This window comes from Passer domesticus, chromosome Z (genome assembly GCF_036417665.1).
Source record: "Passer domesticus isolate bPasDom1 chromosome Z, bPasDom1.hap1, whole genome shotgun sequence".
NCBI classification, from domain to species: Eukaryota; Metazoa; Chordata; class Aves; order Passeriformes; family Passeridae; genus Passer; species Passer domesticus.
This window is the reverse complement of record NC_087512.1, coordinates 53,687,556-53,695,075: the sequence shown is the minus strand read 5'-3', so window position 1 is coordinate 53,695,075 and position 7,520 is coordinate 53,687,556.

Sequence of the window (7,520 nt, the reverse complement as noted above, 5' to 3'; positions counted from 1 at the left end):
AATCCACAATTTAGAGTTCTTATGACTCTTAGCCTGTGAAGAATGCTACTTCTGACCTCACAAAGCTTCGCATAGGCCACCATTATCCAACCAAAGGAAAAATGTGTGGACTTTCCAGAGAAGAGCAAAGTGCTTGAAATTAAAGGGAATAGAAAAAAGATTCTACTTTGGGATCAAAGTATTCTCTCCTTTATTGTTGTAATCCATCAAGATGAATGATGAACTGTATTTGACAATTAGAAGTATTTTTTAAAATACCTTTCTTACTGTTTTTCTACTAAGAGAGAGGAAATTGAGTGCAGAAACAAGAGAATCATGGCATGTGATATACTGAGAACAATGAGTTTAATTTTCTCTAACTTTTTCTAGGTGCCTATATCACTTGCATCAATATTTGAAATGAAAGAAATATTCTGAGGCCTAAATAGGTTACTGCCTATATTATATTTCAGTTCTCAGAAATATGGATCTGAGGGGAAGATTTTAAATGTGTTTAATGTGATGAATGTTGAAAAAAGTCTGAAGCCCCTAAATTGTTTGTTCAGAGTCAATATCACTAAGGCATAGCAGAACATAGAAGATTTATGGGACTGTAATAGAAAATTAAACCTAAATTGATTCAACAAATTACTGCATATAAGAACAAGCTGAATAATTTAAAAAATCAATCTGAATAATTTGAGTAACTGGAGAGTATAGAGGAAAATTGTTGCATAGGTTAATGTTTATTGCACATCTATTTAGTGACTATCTTAAAGGAACAGTGATTGAATTAAAATATGAATATTTCTAAGTGCAGGACGGGAGAAAGTGTAAGAAACAAAGGCAGATAATTCTCAAATTTCTGAGAACTGTAGTACACAGTGCTAATATCTGAACCACATTTTTGAAGAGGATCATAAACAAATTAAGTTTCTTACTGTCTTTCATTCTCCTTTTGTGCAGTAAGAAAAATATTGCAAATGCCATCTTAAAAATGTCCTGGGATGTAAGGTCATTTGAGTTTAAAAAATATTGGACTCCGTGCAAGCATGGAACATAATTTTGGTAACAAAAGAGTAAAAATAAAAAAAATTCTGACAATGGTTGCATTTGTTCATTTATTTCTTATAAAGCAATTAAATTTTTAAAGTATTTTAGGAGTCAGCTGCAGAATGGGAGAAAGTAACAGAATGAGATTCATTTTGTAAACGTAGAAAAATTATAAAAATAATTATTATAAAAATGTACCTTTATTTCCCTAAAAGACAGCTATAATGCTTAGAAAAAAAATTGAGATAGTTTTGTATTTTAGAAAAAATATAAAAAATATGTTTGCCATCATAAAACTCTACATGGGTTCTGAGTAGAAATAGCCAGGTGATTGCTTTTATTTTCTAGTCTTTATTCTTTAGGATAATCTAAGGCCTGCTTAGGAAGGAGTGCTATATCTTATGCACACAATGACTGATTTAAGTAATTTTATTAATTTTGTACACTTGATCAGCTAATTCAGGGTGTTTTGTATCTCTTGAACTTAAAGGCTGATATTGTCTCTTTCATGCACCCACCAGAAAGAAGGGAAAATCAAGCCAAATCATCCTTCTCACTTTTATTTCCCCTGTGGAGCAACCACACGGAATTTGTATGCACTGTGCTTTTAATGTGAGGGAAAACCAAAGGAAAATAATTAGAGGGCTTTATAGCACTATAATTTATTGATAAAAATTCATTATAAATTCCTGAAGGGAGAAAATAAAGGTGTCTCACTGTTATGCTTGAACTCTTTAATTTGCTGATTTAGTGGGGAAAAAAAATAAGGTCTATCCCTATTTCACAAAAGCATTTGATTCCATTCTTCAGAACAGCATCATACTCAGTAAAAATCATAATGCAACACAGAAAAGTAGAACAATTTGAATTAAAGGTGTGGTGCAAAGGAAAGAGAGGTCCATGCTGTCTCTGGAGAAAGGCTCTGAGGCAGCCTGCAGGGAGCAAAACTGTGCTGGGCACCCCTCGTGTGCCTGGAAGCACCTTTGGTGGGCAGGAAAGACTCTGAGCTTACTGAGGATGGGGAAGGGTTTCCCAGCCTGCAAGTGGGTGCAGAAATGAAGGGAGCTGCTGGAGGCCACTGGGCATGAGGAAGTATTGTTAGAAGTTCATTTTCACAGCGTCAGAAACAAGTAAATTCTAAGAATTAAGCGGTGAACATTTTAGTGCATGGGGGTTTTTTGTGGTGTGATTTGGTTTTTTCTGTTTTGTTTGCTTGTTTGTTTGTTTTTGTTTAGTTGTTTTTGGTGGTTTTTTGGTTTTTTGGTTTGGTTTTTTGACATTTGTTCTGAAAGAAACTCTACAAAGGCGGCTTTGAAGGGAAGATCTTTAGGGGTAATATTTATTCTCAGTGAAAAATTTTTCAACACATAATCACTTATGTTTTTCTAAATAACTTAAAATGAGGAAGACACAGCCCAAACAGGCCAGTCATTTCAGGATTGAAATATTGCATCAGTTTCTCTGGACTTGTCTCCACTCCATAAAAGCCTTATTTTTCCATAGAAACATGGTTCATGTTGGGGTCCATTATTCAAGATGCTTTCTGAACATGGTGACACACTGTGGATTAGGCGAAAACCAGCTATCTTTAATGACATTTATCTTCCTGAAAGTCCTTCATATTGATCGTTTCTCCCTGCAGCTTGGCCGATTTCCTCTCCTTTTCCCTTTCATGTCTACCATGCAGGAACAAGAAAAGAAATGCATTGAGGAGGTGGATAGAGTAGGTTTTTTGAGATTGAAGCTTTTGTTGCCATTGCACAAGAGTTACATAATCAGGTTCTCCCATGGCAAGCACTCAGGAAGAGATTCCACAGGCATTCTTGCTTGAAAACCAACCAGGGAAGGACTTTAATTTATTATTGAATTACTAAAGCTAGGCTAAAGGTCATGAAAGAATGCAATAAAAGGAAGGAAAACCACAAACAAGACTGAAATGTACCATATGCCTTTTTTAATTAATCACCACAAGGTGCCACCTGAGCAGCTCTATAAGGTACTGTATACACAGGAGGTACAAGGTACATTCCAACTGTGAGTTAATTTAATTGCTTTCATTCTGTCTCATTAGTATTCTTTTATTGCAGGTTTCTTTGTGGACATAAATGACCTTGAAGGGAGTATGTAATTTCAAACGTACATAAATTTGCTGATAATGCTAAATTGGACTGGACTGGTAAATAGAAGAAGAGAGAACCATTTGAAAATTATTGGATTGGATAAGGCTTCGATGATAATGATAAATTAGCTCATTCAGTTTAGCTGGAAAAAGTGTAAGATAATAAAATGGGGCACTAGAAACATAGTTTCTTTGGGCTAAAATCATATAAGCTTCAGAATTTGGAACAAACAGACAATTTAATTGTGATTGATGGTAATTATGACTGTACTTTTACAGTTTTACATGCTTACTTTCAAGTCTCCTCAATTCTTCTGAAAACAAATGAACAGGAGTCAAAATCTTTTCTCACAAATGAGACTGAAAATTATGTATTAACAGAAAACATCAGGTCTAAGACCTTAGTTACCCATTGTGTTTTCTTTCACCCATTAAACCAATTTACAGATTCATTCAAAACTGTGATTTCCTCCAGCAGTACCAAGAGATTGTCTTGCTCTCAAATGAGCGTGAAGGGCTTGATCATGCAAAGATGATTAAATAGCTTGATCTAACAATAGGAAGGAATATTTCTAGTTTCCTCATCAGATTTTCTGTGCCACTCTTGATTCTACAATCTGTATGTTTGGCAGCAAAAGCCACTGTGCCTGGCAATGGTTGCTATTTATATTGTAGCCCTTAGGAATCCTAGACATGAACCGGGTCTTTGCTGTTCACAACATGTGCACCCACACCAATTACAAATGACCTATTAAAGAATATTTTATTTATATGTGTGAATTTGAGTGACACAGAGGGTCAGAGGAAAGCTCATTTGTTTAACAAACATAAGGAAATTCAGCTGCCATTCACCCGGCATGGCATGTCTGTCTCCCACAGCAAAGCCAAGAGAGGTGAAAGAATCCCTTAGCTTCCTCTGTCTCCTCCTGCCCTTGCATTCCATGTCCATTTTTCTACAGGATTTCCCTCCCTTGGTCAGGCTCTGGCCTCAGAAATGCCCAGAATACCTCAGCTCACCAGCCCAGCAGCAAAGTTTTCACCTGTTTTCCCGAGTTTAGGTAGTCGAGCAGGCATTGCAGGAGCTGAGGAGTGCTGGGGCTGGCAGCAGGTGGGGTGTGGAAGACAAAGCCTGCAGCCAGGACTGAGGCGTGGGAGATGCTGCTGTCTGTGAAAACCCATCCCACTGCCCCAGGCCACAGAGGACAACGGTGCTCCCAGCCTCTCCTGCAGCTTCCCTGGGCAGGATTCTCTGTGCACCAAAAAGTTGGGTGTAGCACAGCACCAGAGAATACAACACAGTGCTGCAATTCCTGCTTAAATAATACACCCTTTCTAGTACAGAGGAGTTAAGCATTAGTACTACTGCCGGGCTGTTTGCTAGCCATATTGAAATTATCAAGTAAAACAAAATATTTGACCCATTTCTTTTCATCTGTGAAAGAAATGTCTATCCCTCATTTCTCTTAGCTGCTCATATACAAAAAAAAGAAATTAATATTGTCTAACTTGTATAATTTTAATAAAAGAAATGTTCTATGTCAATCAGTGCTATTTAAATTCATTGGAAGAGTGGCAGGGATTTAAACAAATATAATATAAGCTTAGTTGTATTAAAATAATGCATTCAAGTCATTCTGCTTTTAGTTTTTTACCTTGCCAATAGTTAAAAACAGTAGCTGTAATTATCTCTTTTTAAATTAAGCCCCACCATATTTTAATTAATTGAAGAAACTAAAATGAGACTTTTTATTTTCTTCTGCTGTTAATGAAAGACATTCTAGGATATTTTGTTTATTTGAATACAGTGAAATTTGTTAAAAATAGCCAGGATAGGAAATTAATTTTTCTTTGGAGAAATATAAGAGCAAAACCAAATTAATCGTGTTTTTAACAGAAGAAAAAATCCAAGTGTTTTTCTTTGTTATCTTTGTGGTTTCTATGTCTATCTTTGCATGTATATGGTCAGACTGACTGCTGCACCCTTCATTCCATGGGATTTCCATTTTTGTTTGGCCAGCCTCAAGATAGTTTACTTCCATCTGTTGCTGTCTCCCTCCCTGGTGTAAAACATAATGGATAGTATTGACAAAATAAGACATATTATATAAAGATCGAGAAAGTCCCAGATCCTGACTGATACTATGCCTGAAGCACACTCAGAATGTCAAGGAGATTTCATTTGTGTATTTTTCTGCTTCCAAAGTTAGTGATGAGGGCAAGTAAGAAAGCATCTGCCCCATTTTATCTGCCAGATTTCTGATGCTGGACTCCAAAGAGGAGGTGAACAGCTTTTGATGAATGTGCACAGTGCCAGAGCATTCTTTGACCTGATCCTGACAAACAATTGACCCAGCACACCATCTCTAAGGGACTTGCCTGAAACTCCACAGGAAAGGAGCACACAAATTTTAACTCTTCTAGTCAGTGCAGAAAATTCAGGAAAATTGCTTCTCATCCTCAGAAAAGAGAGTAATATTTATAGCCCAACTAGAGTGCCTGAAACAGTGGAGTCTCTGCAGCAGGGAGGTTCCTGATGCCCTGGGGTGGGCCTGTCCTGGGGAGAGACATCCCCCAGCCCATAGGGGACAACTCAGGATGATCCGTGGGGCCAGTGGAGATGATATACGAACTGGCACAAGTGACAGACGTAAAGAGAAAGAAAAATAAGGGAGAGGTGAAAGGGTGTTTGCAAAAGCTTTTTTTTTTAATCTGGATACATTTTTCAGAATACATTTCAGCTCGATTAGCTTCACCTGCACACTGATATTTATTAGATGAGCATGTGAGTCTAGAACACAGATTTGCTGTGGCAGAGGTTCACAGTCATTTAAATCCAGGTGTTCTTTTATAACTTAAGATTTTGCCTGAATTCAGAATTTAAGTAAGACCTCCAGACTTGCTCCATGGTGACCTATCAGAGATTTTGGATATCTGCTTGTGGGCCTGATGAATTGTCTAGAAAAATAAGATGAACAGGCAAACTTTATAGAATGGATCTGCAAGAGGCTCCAGTACAGAATGTATTGAGATATGACTGTTGAACCTTAATGCACTGACACCTTCATTTATATTCAAGAAATTTGAGAGAAAGATGTTGAGGGAACATGCTTACAGATTCATCAGAAATATTATAAGAAGGGAAGAAGGATACATTTTAAAATTCAAAGGGTTTTTAAATTTAAAAAAACCCAAAAACCAAAAAAAAACCAAAAAAGTTTTCTGAGAGATAGTGTGAGGTTTAGTATAGAACTCAAAGAATCCAAATGGAATGTTTGGTGCCACTTTCTTACAAAATAAAATAATAATAAAATAACAGTAAATTTTTTAAAATCACAGATATCCTTCTTGAACTTGAAAAACAATAATGTATCTGGTTGGTGAAATAGTTTAATTCAAGGGGATGTGAATTTTGTGATAGCCCATTTTACTAATTTTCCTTTTTATACTTCTTTTATACCTTAGAATTTAAACTTTGGTTTTACCATAAAATTTTAAATAAAGATGACATTTTAAATGTATTTTATTTAATTTGAACATTTATTTTTGAAATATTTGAACAAATAGTATTTAACTAAACATTTGACATGTTTATTTTGTTTTATTATATAAATAAATTGTCAAGCAAAATATATGCTAATATAAACAAGAAAATTTTAAAAAAGGGCATAAAATTTGTATAAAAGTCAAATTAAAAATTATAAAACTTCAATACTGAACAGCCAGAAGCTGTTGCACACTAATCCTGGTCTTCTTACACTTGCAACACTTGATGGTAGGAGGCCCAGTTGTATCACATCCCTCAGGAACATCCAGCAATACTGACCCTATAAGGTCATGGTAAGGATGGGATGATCCAGACTATGTGAGTAATTTCCAGCACAGGAACTATTCTGGGCCATGCTTTTTGATTGATGTGTGCCTGATGCAGGCAGGCTGCTGCCAAGGCTTCAGGGAGAGAGACACCAAGGCAAAGGGAGCAGGAAAGGGTCGCTGGAGTTGTGGGAGCCTCCCTGTGCTCGTTTGCTGGCCATGATTTCACACAAACATCCAAATGGTGATATTAGGGGATGACTGCAAAGTGAAGCATAGTTTTCAGGAAAAATAGAGGTGTGCTGACTTGCTGATGATTTTGCACCATTCAGCCTACCTGATAAGGCTGTCTGGAAGTTGAGGCAGAAGTTGGGGATGTGGGAAGTAGCTTTGGGATGAAGAGAGGGACACTGAGAAAGATGCTGGTTTTGTAGGTAGCAGCTTGAGCCTGAGCTAAAAAAAATATTGTGAATAGTTAAAAGAGGTTACACTGTTGCACTGGATAGATTTCTACACACCATGTAAAACAGATAGCACTTCGAATTTTTTTTTACCTGTC